This window comes from Trichosurus vulpecula, chromosome 8 (genome assembly GCF_011100635.1).
Source record: "Trichosurus vulpecula isolate mTriVul1 chromosome 8, mTriVul1.pri, whole genome shotgun sequence".
In the NCBI taxonomy this organism is placed as follows: Eukaryota; Metazoa; Chordata; class Mammalia; order Diprotodontia; family Phalangeridae; genus Trichosurus; species Trichosurus vulpecula.
In genome coordinates this window covers 231,408,860-231,423,297 of record NC_050580.1, presented here as the reverse complement: position 1 = coordinate 231,423,297, position 14,438 = coordinate 231,408,860, and positions in this window count along the sequence as shown.

The window sequence follows — 14,438 nt, the reverse complement described above, 5'->3', positions numbered from 1 at the left end:
CTCTCTTCATCGCACAAATTTTGTTTTCCTTTGATGTTCTCTTCTACTACTGGCCCATAGCTTCTTGAGAGCTGAGGCTAGGTGAACTAGATTGTCATAATATTCAAGTAGTAATCCTAGGTTCTGCCAGTGACTTGGACTTACTAAAGTTGGTTCCAATCAATGCTGACACTCCAGAGATGTTCCTCAGGTCCAGAGATACCATGGTGGCAATGCAGACCTCACTGTATACATTCACGACTTCCCCAGGGAACCTCAAGCTCGTAGCAATACAGTCCATTATGAATAATTGTCTTCTTGCAGTCCACAGAACTTCCATGGATTATAGAGATACAGACCACAAATGTCTTTTACAAAGTGACTGAGAGACAATTGTCACATGGGATTCAATTAATCAATAAAATATTTATTAAAGCCTACTATGGGCCAAGTGCCTTAGGCACTGGAGATATAAGTACCAAGAATGAAACAATGCCTACTCACAAAAAGCTTACATTTTACCTGGGAGACAAGTATGTAGATATATTTTAATTAATATAAAGAGAATATATATAAATACAAAGAAGTGGAATATAAGATATTTTTGAAAGGAAGGCATGAGCTGTTTGGGGAGCAAGAAATGCTTTATGTAAAAGGTGGTGTTTGAACTGAAGGAAGAGAGATTCTGCAAGACAGAGGTATGAAAGTATTGCATTCCAGGCATGGAGGATTGTCAATGCAAAGGTACAGAGGATAGATGGAAGGCCATGGGTAAGGAACAAAGAGAAGGCCAATGTGGCAGGATCAAATAATGTAAGAGGAAGAGTAATTTATAATGAGGATGGAAAAATAGGGTAGGGTCAGATTGTGAAAGGCTAAACAAAAGAGTTTGTACTTTGTCCTACAGGCCATAGGGAAGTAAGCCACAAGATAGAGGACTAGACACTTTCTCTGATCCCCATGACCTCTCAGACCTCTCCAAAAGAGAAATTATGTGCCAAGGATAAAGCAACTTCAGCTGTCTCCATGGTCTAAAACACCCAGAATCTAGGTAGCAAGGCTATACTAGCAGACCCAAGGACACAACACAGGCTAACAACAGAACCCACCCCTACACCCCAGTCTCTCTTCCCTCTTTCCAGGGCCTTGGAAATTCTTGCTCCATGCTGTGGAAGTTTACTCAAGATTCAATAACTAACTTGGCCATAGTCATTCAGGAGCAGAAGCCTGTCAGGGGCTGCAACCTGCAACTGCCAATGCTATTGATGCCCAGCTAGAGAACTGAGGAATAGAAGGAGTGGGATAGGTCACTATGCATGTGGGAGCTGTGCAGCACTCCACCAAGCCTGAGGAAACTAGCATAGCATCCAGCTGGGGTCAGTTCTGACCACCCAATTCAGCTGGGGCAGAGATCTAGGCTGGTCAACAGTGAATTGCCTAGTGTAGGAGGAGGCTGAAGCACTTGGAGATCTATCCCCCAAGGAAACCATAACCAGAGGGGAGAGAGTCAGAAAGTGAATGATAAGGAAAATAAGGGGAGGTGGGGGAAAGACTGAAATTGTCAAAAATTTCAGGAAAAAGTAAACACAAAGTCCTTGAACATACACACATAATCAACAGGAAAAACAGAAGGAAATGATGGCCTCCAGATCTAGTAAATGAGTTCAGGCATCTATGAATGGATACTGCAGAATAAAGGAAAATTATCCCAAACTTAATTAGACAGGAGTCCTGTGGAATTTGAGAACATAAAGGCAGTAGGGAGCCACTATTGTTGAATCAGTAAGGAAATGATACAGTGAGATTAGAAGGAAGGAATCACAACGAAAATCACTTTGGCAGTACTGCAGAGGATGGAGTAGAGCAGGGAATTGTAGTAATCTAGGTGAGAGATGATAAGGGCCTAAAAAGTAAAATCCCACCTTCTACAGGAAATCTTCCCCAAGCCCACTTAAATCTAGTACTTTCATATTCAATTATTTCCTTTGTATTCTGAATATAACTTGCATTGTATATATTTGTTTGCACATTCTCTCCCATTAGATGTTGCTGTTCCTCCCTTATTCTTGAAGAAGACCACTGACACTACAAGGGTGATGTCTTGACTTGAGTATGAATTGGATTTAAGTGAAACAGAGCCTCTCGTCTGCCTCACTCTCTCTTCCAGAGATACCAAAATCCAGTGGCAAGACAAAAGTCAGGATGACTGGTGATGGCCCAGGATGCTATGGGTGACCTTGGTCTTTCTATATTAAGGTCTTTCCCAGGTCTCGGTTTGTCTGAGGCAAGGCCTATTCAATGACTAAGGGCTAGGTAAGAATTGAGACATCAGATTGTGTGCTGTTGGAAGATAAGGACTATTTTTTGCTCTGGTCTTTGCACAGTGCCTGGCACATAGTAGGGGTTTAATAAATGTTCATTGATTGATTGGCTGGTTGGTTAAAGAAAGATAATGACTGTATGAGAGAGCAGAGGGCGCCAGATGTGAGAGATCTGGCCACTAATTAGATATGTGGAGTGAGGGAAAATGAGAAGTCAAAGATAATACTGAGATTACAAACTTGGGAAACTGAAAGGATGATGATGCCTTTGTCTAAAACAGGGAAGTTTGGAAGGAGGGTGGGCTGGGGGAGGGGAGGAAGTTCTTTTTTGGACATGATGAGGTTGAAATATCTTGGGGACATCCAGTTTGAAATATCCAATAAGCAGGTGGTGATGCAGGACTGAAGCTCAGGGGAAGGACTGGGGCTAGATGTATGGATCTGACATACAGAGACTTGGCTCAGCAGAACACTCTAGATCTTCAGTTCTCTTAGTCATTTCTGCACGGTTCTATGAGCTCAGGTGGAAAGGACTAAGAACATTTGCATAGATTAGGTTCTCTGGGGTCTGAGGCAGCACTTCCGCTAACCCCATTTCCATTACCCAATATAGATTTGGTGGAATTCAGCTTCTGATAAACTAATGCCTGATTTTCTTCATGAGTGCACTCAGCATATGTGGGGCCAGAGTCCACATGAGTAGTGAAAGATAATTTGCTTTTTTTTGCTCAGCTGGTAGTATACTAAAGAAAAAAGGAGGCTTCTCTGACCTTCTATGCCATGTTGCTTTGTCCCTCTGGGAGGAGGAGTTTCATCCACTTTGCTGCACTCTCTCTTCTTTCGAGACACAGCCCAGTTCACTCTGAAGCTCATGACTAGGTCCCTGCCCAAGCTCCACTTAATGGCTGCATTTTGGGCCTTCCTGGCTTAGAGTAAATGTCAATGTTACCTGTTTCTCTTTGGAACAGCAACCCTGAGGGTCTTCCCCTCCCAGCTTGATTTTTTTTCCTTTTTTCTATTTAAAGGGGCCATCCCTTGACTCACTTCTTAAAGAGGCCTATTCACTGAATGGGCATTACCTCACCCTAAGTGAGTACATGAAAAGGCCTTAGCCTCAAAGGGCCAGGGTCTCCCAGTGCATCCTGGGTCATCTCCAGTCATCCTGATGAATATCAGGTCACTGGATCCAGATGGCTGTGGAGAAGAAAGTAAGACTGGTGACCTTGCACAGCCCTCCCTCACTCAAATCAAAGTCAACTGCAAGTCATGTAATCATTTCCCTGATGTCATAGTCCTCTTCGAAGTTGAAGGACAAACACAACAACCACCTTCTATGTGAAGCCTTTCCTTATCCCCTCAAGCTTTTTCTAAGGTAGATTCTGAGCAATCCAAGATGGCTTCTCATTTCGTTTCTGCGTACCATACCTGAGGAAAGGACCTGAAGCTAATTAAGACCTGTTTGTTCATTGTCCATCTCAATCTGTGACTGCTTTCTTGAATCTTCCCAGCATTAGGCACAGTGTTGTTTGTCCTTCGTTCACAAAGAGGACCATGACATCAGGAAGATGATGCCATGACTTGTAAGTGAATTGGATTTAAATGAGGGAGTGCTGTGCAAGGTCACCAGCCTCACTGTCTCCTCCAGAGCCATCTGGGTCCAGTGGCCAGATATAGATCAGGATGACTAGAGATGGCCTCCACCTAGCATATAGTAAGCACTAAAGTGTTTATTGACTGACTGACCAGATTCCTCAACTTTACATACTCAGGAAGTTGTCCTTTCAACAACAGATGCTCCTATATACTCTGGCTATACTCCAGCTGATCAGCCACTTGAGATAATCTGAGACTGTCCTTCTGATCCTTTGACTGTTATCCCCTAAAAGTAACCTTTTTACATGTAATACAAAATCAAGCAGCTAGGCAGTGGATAGTGGAGTCAGGAGGACCTGAGTTCAAATCCAACCTGACACTATCTGTGACCCTAGGCAAATCACTTTACCCTGTTTGCCTCAGTTTCCTCATCTGTAAAATGAGCTGAAGAGGAAAATGACAAACCACTCTAGTATCTTTGCTAAGAAAACACCAAATGGGGTCACAAAGAATCACAGAAAACTGAACGACTAAACAACAACAAACAAAATCTGAGGCCTTCTTTCCTTTCTGTTGAAGTTATCAAGAACTTTGAAATATTGAAGAACTGTGATCAACACAGTGACTAATAATGATTCCAGAGAACCAATGGTGAAGCATGCTACCCACTTCCTGACAGAGAGGAGAATGACCTAGAATAAAGAAAGAGAGAGATTTTTAAACATTACCAATGTGGGAATTTTTCACACTTGGCTCTACATATTTGTTACAAGGATTTTGGTTTTCTTTTTTTTCCCTAAGGGGAAGGAGGTGGGATGGCAAGAAAATTAATGTTTGTTCATTGAAAAATAACTTTTTAATGAACAACAAAAAAAGAGAAAGGTATTGAGAGGTTTCCTTGACACCACCAACTTATCTTTTCAGTTCCCCAAACATCTCAACTCTCTGAGCTTGAAATACTACATTTTCAGGGAACATATGAGACCCAAAGAAGGCCTCCTGAGGTTTTTCCATTAGCCACTTCAATTTCTTTGCATCTGTTCTCTGCTTCTATTGCACTTACCGCTTAAGGGGCATGCCCTAACCAGGACTCACACTTACTCATTTGGAAGGCAGGGATACTCCACTGAAGAGGACCATAGCTTCACATATTGAGTGCCTTGTATTTGCCTGGGAGGCTGACAATTCAAGGGCTAGCTCCGTGTGGTGTCTTCCCCACTGACATGCCTCTTGCTAGGAGCACTAGGACTGTATTTAAAAAAAAAAAAAACTAAACAAAACTTCTATCTAGTAACTAGTTTCCAGACAATCTCACCAAAACCAACTTTAATGATGGTGGATTCGTCTAAGAAAAAAAGGTTCTGTATTTTAGGTACAAGTCTTCCAGAAACAATTTTATTTGTTACTATTATTCTATATTCAAGCCAACTCTATCTTAAAGAGAGAATTGTACAGACCTGCATAGCACCCCCTGCCCAGTGCCCTCCAACATGTCTCTACCCCAAGAAGATTGGAAGTCACATTTGTAGGAATCTTGAACAAGAAAAAGACTAAAGTATGTTAAAAATGTAGTTTGAGGTTAACATTCCAGAATAGTCACTACTCAGTTCCACTCTTGACCTATCTTCTTAAGGACTGAAAGGGTTCCCTTCCTGTGATCAATATCTTAACCTTAAATAAAAAAAAAGGATACTGCCCTCAGGTCCCCCAATCCCTTGTAAGTAAGGGATTATCTAGACAAGAGTTAAAATTGGTAATCTGCCTTAATCCATCTCCCTAAGAAAGGCTTCAGCTTTTGTTTCAACCCATTTTCCATAAAGGAAAAGTCTAGAAAGGGTTTTAGCCTAGAAAAAAATGTTATTTCTTTAATATTTCCAGTTGAACTTAAAAGGAGGTTTTTAATATGCTTCCACAGAATGTAACACCATTTCAAAGTTTATATATGGTGGAAAGTACTTTGCCAGCCTCCTTGTATTTATCTTAAATGGTACCTGATGTTTCCTCAAATTGTTCACAGTATCCCATGGTTCTTTCAATGTCTTAATCAAAATAGTCATAGTATGTGGGGTATTCAAGAAGAACTAGAAGCTCAGGTGTAAGGGCTGCTATCCACCCTTGGCGTCTACCTGGTATTCAATTCTCACCTGTGGCTCCAAGAAGCTACAATATGTGCAGCAGCCACACCCCAGTAAACCATCTCAGCAGACTCGCTAAACCAGGTTGAGAGTAACCAATGGGACTCAAACCCATCAGCAAATTAGGAGGGGGGTGTCTACACCAAGCATGTGAAGACTTTCCTCAATTGAGTAGACGGATGAGAATAATGTGTTATAATCACCATGAAGGTGGCTGAAGCAGGCACTGTGGAGTGCTTAGAATTTGGTCAGACATCAAAGATGCCAGTCATCGGCTGAATCTTGGGCCATTGCCAGTCATCCTGATTTTTATCTTGCCACTGGACTTCAATAACTCTGGAAGAGAGTGAGGCTGACAACTTTGTGCTGCCCTGCCTCACTAAAATCCAATTCACCCACAAGACATCACCTCGTGATGTCATTGGTCCTCTTCTAAAACAGAGGACAAACAACAATCATAATGGTCAATATGTACGCCCAAAACTAATGGTCCAAAATGAGGATCCAATTCCCTCGTTGTGCACTGATTTTCCAATTACTGGACATTTAACCAACACTCAATTGCAATAGCAATAAATGTCTGTAGGTGGGGTATATAGACTCCCCAGCTGGAGTCAGACACAGACAGAGTCAGGTAATTGGGGATGCTTCCTCAGAGAAAACTTATACTGAACTGACAGACTTGAAAAGCAACTGTGATGTAGGTGATGTATTCTCACATGCAGGATTTTGGAGACAGAGAAATTGAAAGAGACACAATGGTGGCCAGGTTTGACACCCAACTGTGATTGAACCCCTAATGTTGCCAGGATTAGATTTGTGACAGTCAAGTCAGCCTCTGGGCCATTTCAACTGGCCCTTTTAAATGCTGGGTTTGCAGGACCAGACAGGAGCATGAGTCAGACCCTAAAGTGAGGTCCCTGAGACCTGGGCAGAGGCACCTGGGTCCCGGTTTTCTCAAATAGCTATGACCATAAGATGCAACGAAGTTTCCATAGTACTCTCTAATATAGTTAGTAATTAACTGCCTGAGTTCTCTTCCCATTCATAGACGCCACTGCAAGAAACTAAACTTCTTCATAGGTTCCCAAAGTGGGCGATACCTCCCCCTGGAGGATACTGGAACAAGGGGGAGGGGAGCAGTAGTAGCCTCAGGTGCAACTGGGAGGTGTTGAATAAAAATAAGGGAGTGATGGAAGCATAAGGAAAAAAGAGGAGAAAATTTTGAAAAGCCTCCATACACATTTCACCTGTTGTGTAAACAGAGTTAAAGTCGCAGTGATTACATTATTTTCCAAATAAACACACAAAATGCAAGCTATAACCCATCAGTGGTCAAGTCCACAGAGAAGCGCTAATAAGCAAGTGTCTGGAGGTAAGCACGTCGTGCATTGTTGGGAAGTCCAACCTGTATCTGTAGGAATATGTGCGTGGAATGACTTGTTTACAGTGCAATACTATACAGTTACATGATGTGATATTGCTTCATCAAAATTTCAATGCAGGAAAAAATACCATAAATTTACAATAAATTATTAAATTTAAGATGCTTCTTTTTTTAAAAAAAAATTATATTTTTTAAAATGAAGCAAGTTTTTTTTAAAAAAAAAAACCATTACAGGGTTAAAGAAAATAGATTTCTAGGGGATGCTGAGTAATTTTTTTAAAAAAGGGAGCAGTAGGCCAAATAAGTTTGGATACCTCTATTCTACATAATGCCCCTTTCTTGTTCCTTTGGTGCATCTAGGAAACTGATTAGAGTAGGAATGGTCTCCAGCATAAAGGAGGCTTCTGCTTGGGAGGGCCGAGATCCAGAGTCCCATTATCATATGATGACTATGTGTGGAGGGCTGTCCCCACATACATAGCACAAGAGTGTCATTGTGAGGCTCCAAGGGAAGCAGAATAGATATTTCTAGCCTCTTCTCCCCCACCCTTCTCCAAGAGACACTTGATTTTCTTCCAGCAGGGAGAGCAAGAGGTTGAGGCCAGAAGCATGACCACTTTGTTCTCTTCAGAGAGAAGGGGTTCCAGACTAGAAGTCTGTTCCCTTAAATACTATTAGGCTAGGGGATGTGATTTTCAGGTTCAGTCTAACTTCTGATCACAATTTCATTCCTTTCCACTAATGAGTACAGAATCCTTTACTAATGGGCTTTGGAACTTGGGTTTCAAATGCTTCTGTTTTTACTATGCATTTACTAATCTAATTAAACTGTGTGTTTAACTTCTGACCTTGAGTAAAGGGAGAAAATGAAAAACGGACTAGGAAGAGAAGGGAAGGAGTCAAAAGGGAAAAGGGAAAATAAAGGGAGGGTGGTCAAATAGGTGGGGGGGGCACTAAGCCTGAGATTGACTGACATGTGCCCCTGGGTAGAACCTGGGACAGCACCGGTGTAGAGTGCCAGCTGATTGACAGCCACTTTATGCCCCTGGAGTTCTGATTGTATAGGACCCATAAAGCAGCACTGTTATACAGCAGCTGTGCAATTCAGTAAAAGAAAATATGTAAAAAGAAAAATATTTCAGTAACTCCAGAAATGCTAGGGCATCCAAAGAATAGATATCCCAGAAGAGTGTCAGAGCTGAGAGTCGAAACCAGGTCTCTTAACCTATCCAACATTCTTTCAATCAATCCATAAACGTTTATTAAGCACCTACTGTATACCAGGCACTGTTAAATGTCTGGGATACAAAAAGGGGCAAAAGACAGTCTCCGTCCTCAAGGAGCTTATGATCTAATAGGGTTAGTGGTATAGGTAGTTAATTCACATCCTCACTTCAGGCTGGAGACGTTTGAGAAACAACATTTGCAAAGAAACTTGGCTTTGACTTTAGCAAAACTGACTCTGGGGACGATTCAGGCATAAGAATTGTTGACGCGAACTCACCTCCCCGGCACAAAGGGATAAATTCTATTTGCACGCTTTCTACTACCCTTTTCTGTGCCCCCTCCCCACTCCTCATCACATGCACTTCATGCTGTGGCTCGACGCCTCCACCGTGGCCACCTGTTCAGGACTGGAATCTCTTTCCAATTTTCCCTATCACGGTTAGTTAAGTTACCTCCGGTAAAGACCTCAGACAAGAATGGTGATCCGGTCTCACGAGAGAGGGCCAACGTGTCTGACAGTGACTCTACTTACATGACCCCCTCAGATTCAGACCACTGAGAGTACATATAGACCAGAGAGATCTTTCACTCTTCAAGGAGTACCAGAAAAACAACCCCCGGTCCTGATCCCACTCTGAAACAACAATCTTGACCTTGATATACAAAAAGGGTGTATAACAAGAAAAAGAAAAGGAGTTTATCTATAAATGTAGGATCGTGTCCTTTAGCCTCCATGGTCCGACCAGAGAATTCTACTGCCAAGTATAGCAAAGATTCAGTACTGTGAATCAGTTAGTCATTCAATAAGCATTTATTAGTGTGCTAGGCATTGGGCAAAGCACTGTGGATACAAAGGAGGGGGAAAAAGTCCCCACCATCTAGGAGTGTACATTTTAACAGGGGAGACATGTAAATAATCAGGTATGTGCAGGATACATGCAAAGTAAATGGAAGGTAATATGAGAGGAGAAGGCACTAGCAGCTTTGAAAGGCCTCTTGTAGAAAGTGAGCCTTCAGCTGAGTCGTGAGGCCAAGATAACCAAAAGAAGTAGACGAGGAGCCCAGCATTCCAAGCATAGAAGACAATAGATGCAAAAGCACGGAGATGAGACATGAGATATTAGTTAAGCCTGGGCGGACTTGTATGAACTGATACAAAGTGAAGTGAGCAGAACCAGGAGAGTGTTATACACAGTAACAGCAATGTTGTAACAATGACTGATAGCTACTCTGATCAAGACAATGATCCAAGACAATTACAGAGGACCCATGATGAAAAATGCTGCCCACCTTTGGAGACAGAGCTGATGAACTCTTCATACAGATTGAAGCATACTTTTTTTCACTTTCTTTATTTTGTTGGTTTTTTTTCTTGTTGTTTAAACAACATGGCTAATAGGGAAATATGCATGACTTCATCTGAATAATTGATATCATATTGCATGCCTTCTCAGTGGGTGTGGGAGGGCCCGGAGGGAAGGAAAAAATTTCGAACTCAAAATTTTAAAAAATGAATGCTAAAAATAATTGAATGGATGGATAAATAAATGAATGAAAATGAATGAATGAATGAATAACCACATAAATAAATGAGAAATATTGGTTTAAGGAAATGCAAATAGGCCAGTGTGGCTGAATCATAGAATATAGACATAAAGTACATGAAGACTGGGAAAATAGCAAGGGTTCTGGTTATGAAAAGCTTTAAATGCCAAACAAAGGAGTTTAAATTTGTTCCTGGAGGTAATAAAGAGCCACTGGAGCTCACTGAGCAAGGAAGTAATATGTTCAGATCTGTGTTTTTTGCAGTATCAGCGTGGCAGCTGATTTGAGGATTGGAGAGGGGAGATATTTGAAGTAGGGACTCTAATCAAGAGGCTATTGCAATAAGCAGATGAGACACGATAAGGATATGCACTCAGATGGTGGCTGTGTGAGTGAAGAGGACATAGAGAGAAGAGATGGGAAGATAGAAAGGACAAGATTTGCCATTGGGTTGGTTCTAGATAACCTCAGCAAGCTGAGCCAGCTGTCCATCCTGGGAAAATAACAAGCAAGCAAAGTGTCAAGTCTCTCTCTGCTAGTAAGTGTCTGAGGCAGGATCTAAACTTGGGTCCTCTTGATTCCAGGGCTGGTACTCAATCCACTGCACCACCTAGCTGCCCCAGCAATTTTCCTAAAGCATAGGTCACCTCCAGGATCAAATACAAAATGCTCTGTCTGGCATTCAAAGTCCTTCATAACTAAGACCCCTCCTACCTTTCCAGTCTCCTTATGTCTTTCTCCTTGCTATCTATTCTTTTTTTTAATGAATTTATTTATTTTTAGTTTACTACATTCAGTTCCTTGCTATCTATTCTCCAATCTAGCTACACTGGCCTCCTGGCTGCTCCATCTCTCAGCTCTAGGCATTTTCTCTTGCTGTCCCCCCATGCCTGGAATGCTCTCCCGCCTCATCTCTGCCTCCTGGCTTCCCTGGTTTCCTTTAAAATAAGCTAAAATCCCATCTTCTACAGGAAGCTTTTCCCAACCCCTCTAAATTCTACTACCTTCCTTCTCTTAATGATTTCCTATTCATCCTGGATATAGCTCGTTAGTATATATTTCTTCTGTTGCTTCTTGTCTTTCTCATTAAATTGTGAGCTCCTTGAGAGCAGGGACTCTCTTTTGTCTCTTTTTGTATCCCCAGCGCTTAGGACAGTGCCTGGCACATAGTAGGTGCTTAATAAATGTCTATTGACTACATAACAAGCTTCTCATGGTTCATAGAAACTATTTATCTCTAGGTGAATGAACAGGAGTCACTCTCTTAAGCTCTGCTCATAAGAGATAGTTGTCTTCCTGTGCCTAACAGCTATGGTCCACAGGTGGTCAGGGGTTCTCAGGTAACCATCAGTGCCAGATAATAAAGATGGGAGCCCACCAAGTCAAGCCCAAACTTAACAGCTCTGACTGCAGAATCCAACTGAAAGGTACCGGGGCCATCACCCTCAGAAAACAAAACTGGCTCTTGGCAGCCTCTTACCTTAAAAAGGATCTGATAAATTAATTCACACTGTGTTAAGCTGGTGACAGTTTAATGTGCCACCTCTCCCAGGAGTATTTGCATATTAACAGATGACAATGTCTTAAGCTAAAGAAATGAATCTTTAGTGGTAGACTTTTAAGCAGTAATCTCGGGAGTGGGGGGAAAATATGTAAGAGCTTTTCCTCTAAATAGATGTCTTTCAGAGGCCCCTAATTATGGAATTTTGGGCAGTTGCCTACTTAGCCTATATTTGGTCAATTGCTAAATATTTAATAGAGAGCCTGGGCTCTGCACAAGCCAGCTCTGGGTCCTATAGTTGCTACAATTTTAAGAGTGGGGAGGGAAGGAGTTTCAAAATGTCCAAAGCAGAGTCATTCCATGGTCCAAGCAGGATTGAGAGAAAAAGTGACAAACGGGACCATCTGAAGAGGTGTGTGTAAAAAACACCCATGTACTATTTAAGTCAAAGGGTAAAAGTGATCTTAGGAAATATGACGCAAATAATCAAAAAATTCTAAGCTTTAACAAAAATTTCCAATTTGTAACTTGTGAGACATTAAATTTGTCCCTCTGAGATGGAACTGAGAGAGATAACTTGCTGATGCATTGGAAACATGGCAGTAACCCAACCTTAGGACTGAAGAAGGCTTTCATGCCCTAATCAGTTCTTATTGTCAGACTGTCCACAAGGTGTTGTTATTGTTATTTGTCCTTTTCAAAGAGGACCAGTGACATCATAGGTGATGTCTTTCGAGTGAATTGATTTAAGTGAGGCAGAGTGGCACAAAGCCATCAGCCTCACGCTCTCTTCCAGAGTCGTCAAAGTCCAGTGGCAGGACAAAAGTCAGGATGACTAGCAATGGCCTGGGATGCAGTGGATGACTTTGGTGTCTTTGATGCCTGACCAAGCTTTAAGCACTCCACAGAGTCTGCTTCACGGCCATTGGAACAAATTCTTCTCATCTGCCATTCTACCGGGGAAAATCTTACACAAGGTACAAGGGGCTGAGAGAAGATAACTCTCTAACCTCTATTATTTCTGCAAAGAAGGGGAGATTTATTCTACCACCAATTTAGACCCTCAGAAAATTTCCTTCTGAGTATTTCTAACAACCTGACTTCCAGTCCTCAAGAATGGCAGAATCAGGCTGCCTCTCCATACTTTTCTCTTGGTTTTCCATGCAGTGTGATAGTAAGGATGATACTTTGGATGAATCTGAGAACTCCCTAGTGTAGTTATGCCTTCCACTGGAGCAGATTTCTCATCCTATGTGGTTCTTATCCAAGTGCTTCTATAAATCCTCTGTAGGGGATCTACCCAATATGCTAAAACCCTTCCTCTGATCCTTTTAATATCTTAAGGGGACCAGTGTAGCTTGATAACTCTGGAAGAGAGGAGGCTCTGCCTCACTTAAATCCAATTCACATGAAAGTCAAGACATCGCTTATGATGTCATTGGTCCTCTACAAAAATGAACAAAAGTGTAACGGAGGTTTTAAAGCATGTCCAGATCACCTAACATCAAGGTACCCTGCTTCTGGGAGAAGACATCCTGCATTCCCCTACCAGGTTGACAGCCACCTTCAATTGGCAACATAGCTGGAACAGGCTGCATCTTTAAATTTGAAAAACTGGGACAGCTTTGCTCTCTTTCTTATGTGTGACTTCCAGAAAGGATGAGGGTTCACCTACAGCACAGGTTCTGTAAACTGAATTGGTTTGGTATGAGCCTGGAAGGTTTGTTTAGTCTGTTTCATTTGTCATTCTCAGTTCCTGGTAATCCCCAATGGAACCAGAACGGAGCCATAGCAACCATGGAGACAAGATTCTAGAATGGATGTTGCAGTACAGCAGAGAAGCCCTGAGAAGTCAGGGTACCTGGGACTTGAGCCCAGGGAGGGCTTTGAGCTTGGACTATATAGGATTGGGCTGAACTGTGAATCTAATCCCTTCCCTTCCCCAGAGTATGAGGAGGGAGTATGCCCCAATACTGGTGAGTATGTTTATGTATTAGTTATTATACTTTTGAAGTAAATTTTTTTTTGTAAAATCTAATCCAACCGATAGTGGTTAAATGGATCTGGGGTACAGGGGACCCATCGCTTAAATTGGGGAAACACCATCAGTGGATGCTAGTAGGGCCAATGACAGAAATCCTATCCTAGACATCCCCAAAAGCCCTTAAGAGTATCAGAGAACCCTGGTAGAGGGGTAAAATACAATACACCTGGCCTTCAGGCAGTGAGGTCAAAACAATGATTGTTACACTAGGAATGCTGTTCAGTTCTTCTGAACCACAGTATGTTGACTCACTAAGCATTAGATAAAGATCACGCTTAGAGTAATTAAGTTCACATTTGTTAACTAGAAGTTGCAGAGTGATTGCCATACACTGACAAAGGGACTTTCCTCACTCAAGATGTCCCTATACCACAAAATCACAGGTGCAACTCAAATATACCTTTGCAGGGAGATTTAGTGTTTACAAATGTGAAGGGGCGGGGAGGAAGTCTCTTTGTTATTGCCTGTATAGGTTATGTATGTCCACATTTGTGGCTTGCAAGAAGGGAAGAATAGTTCTCTCTAGAGTCTCCTCCACCTGCCCTTCTCCAAAAAAGATTTTGATTCTCTCCAGGAGGAGAAACAAAAGTCAGACCAAAAGCTGGCCACTACTCTACTTTCCACAGAGAGTATTAAATATGTTTATATGTTATGTTGATAATATAATAAAGGGCAGAAAACGGGCACTAAGCTAGAATTATATCTA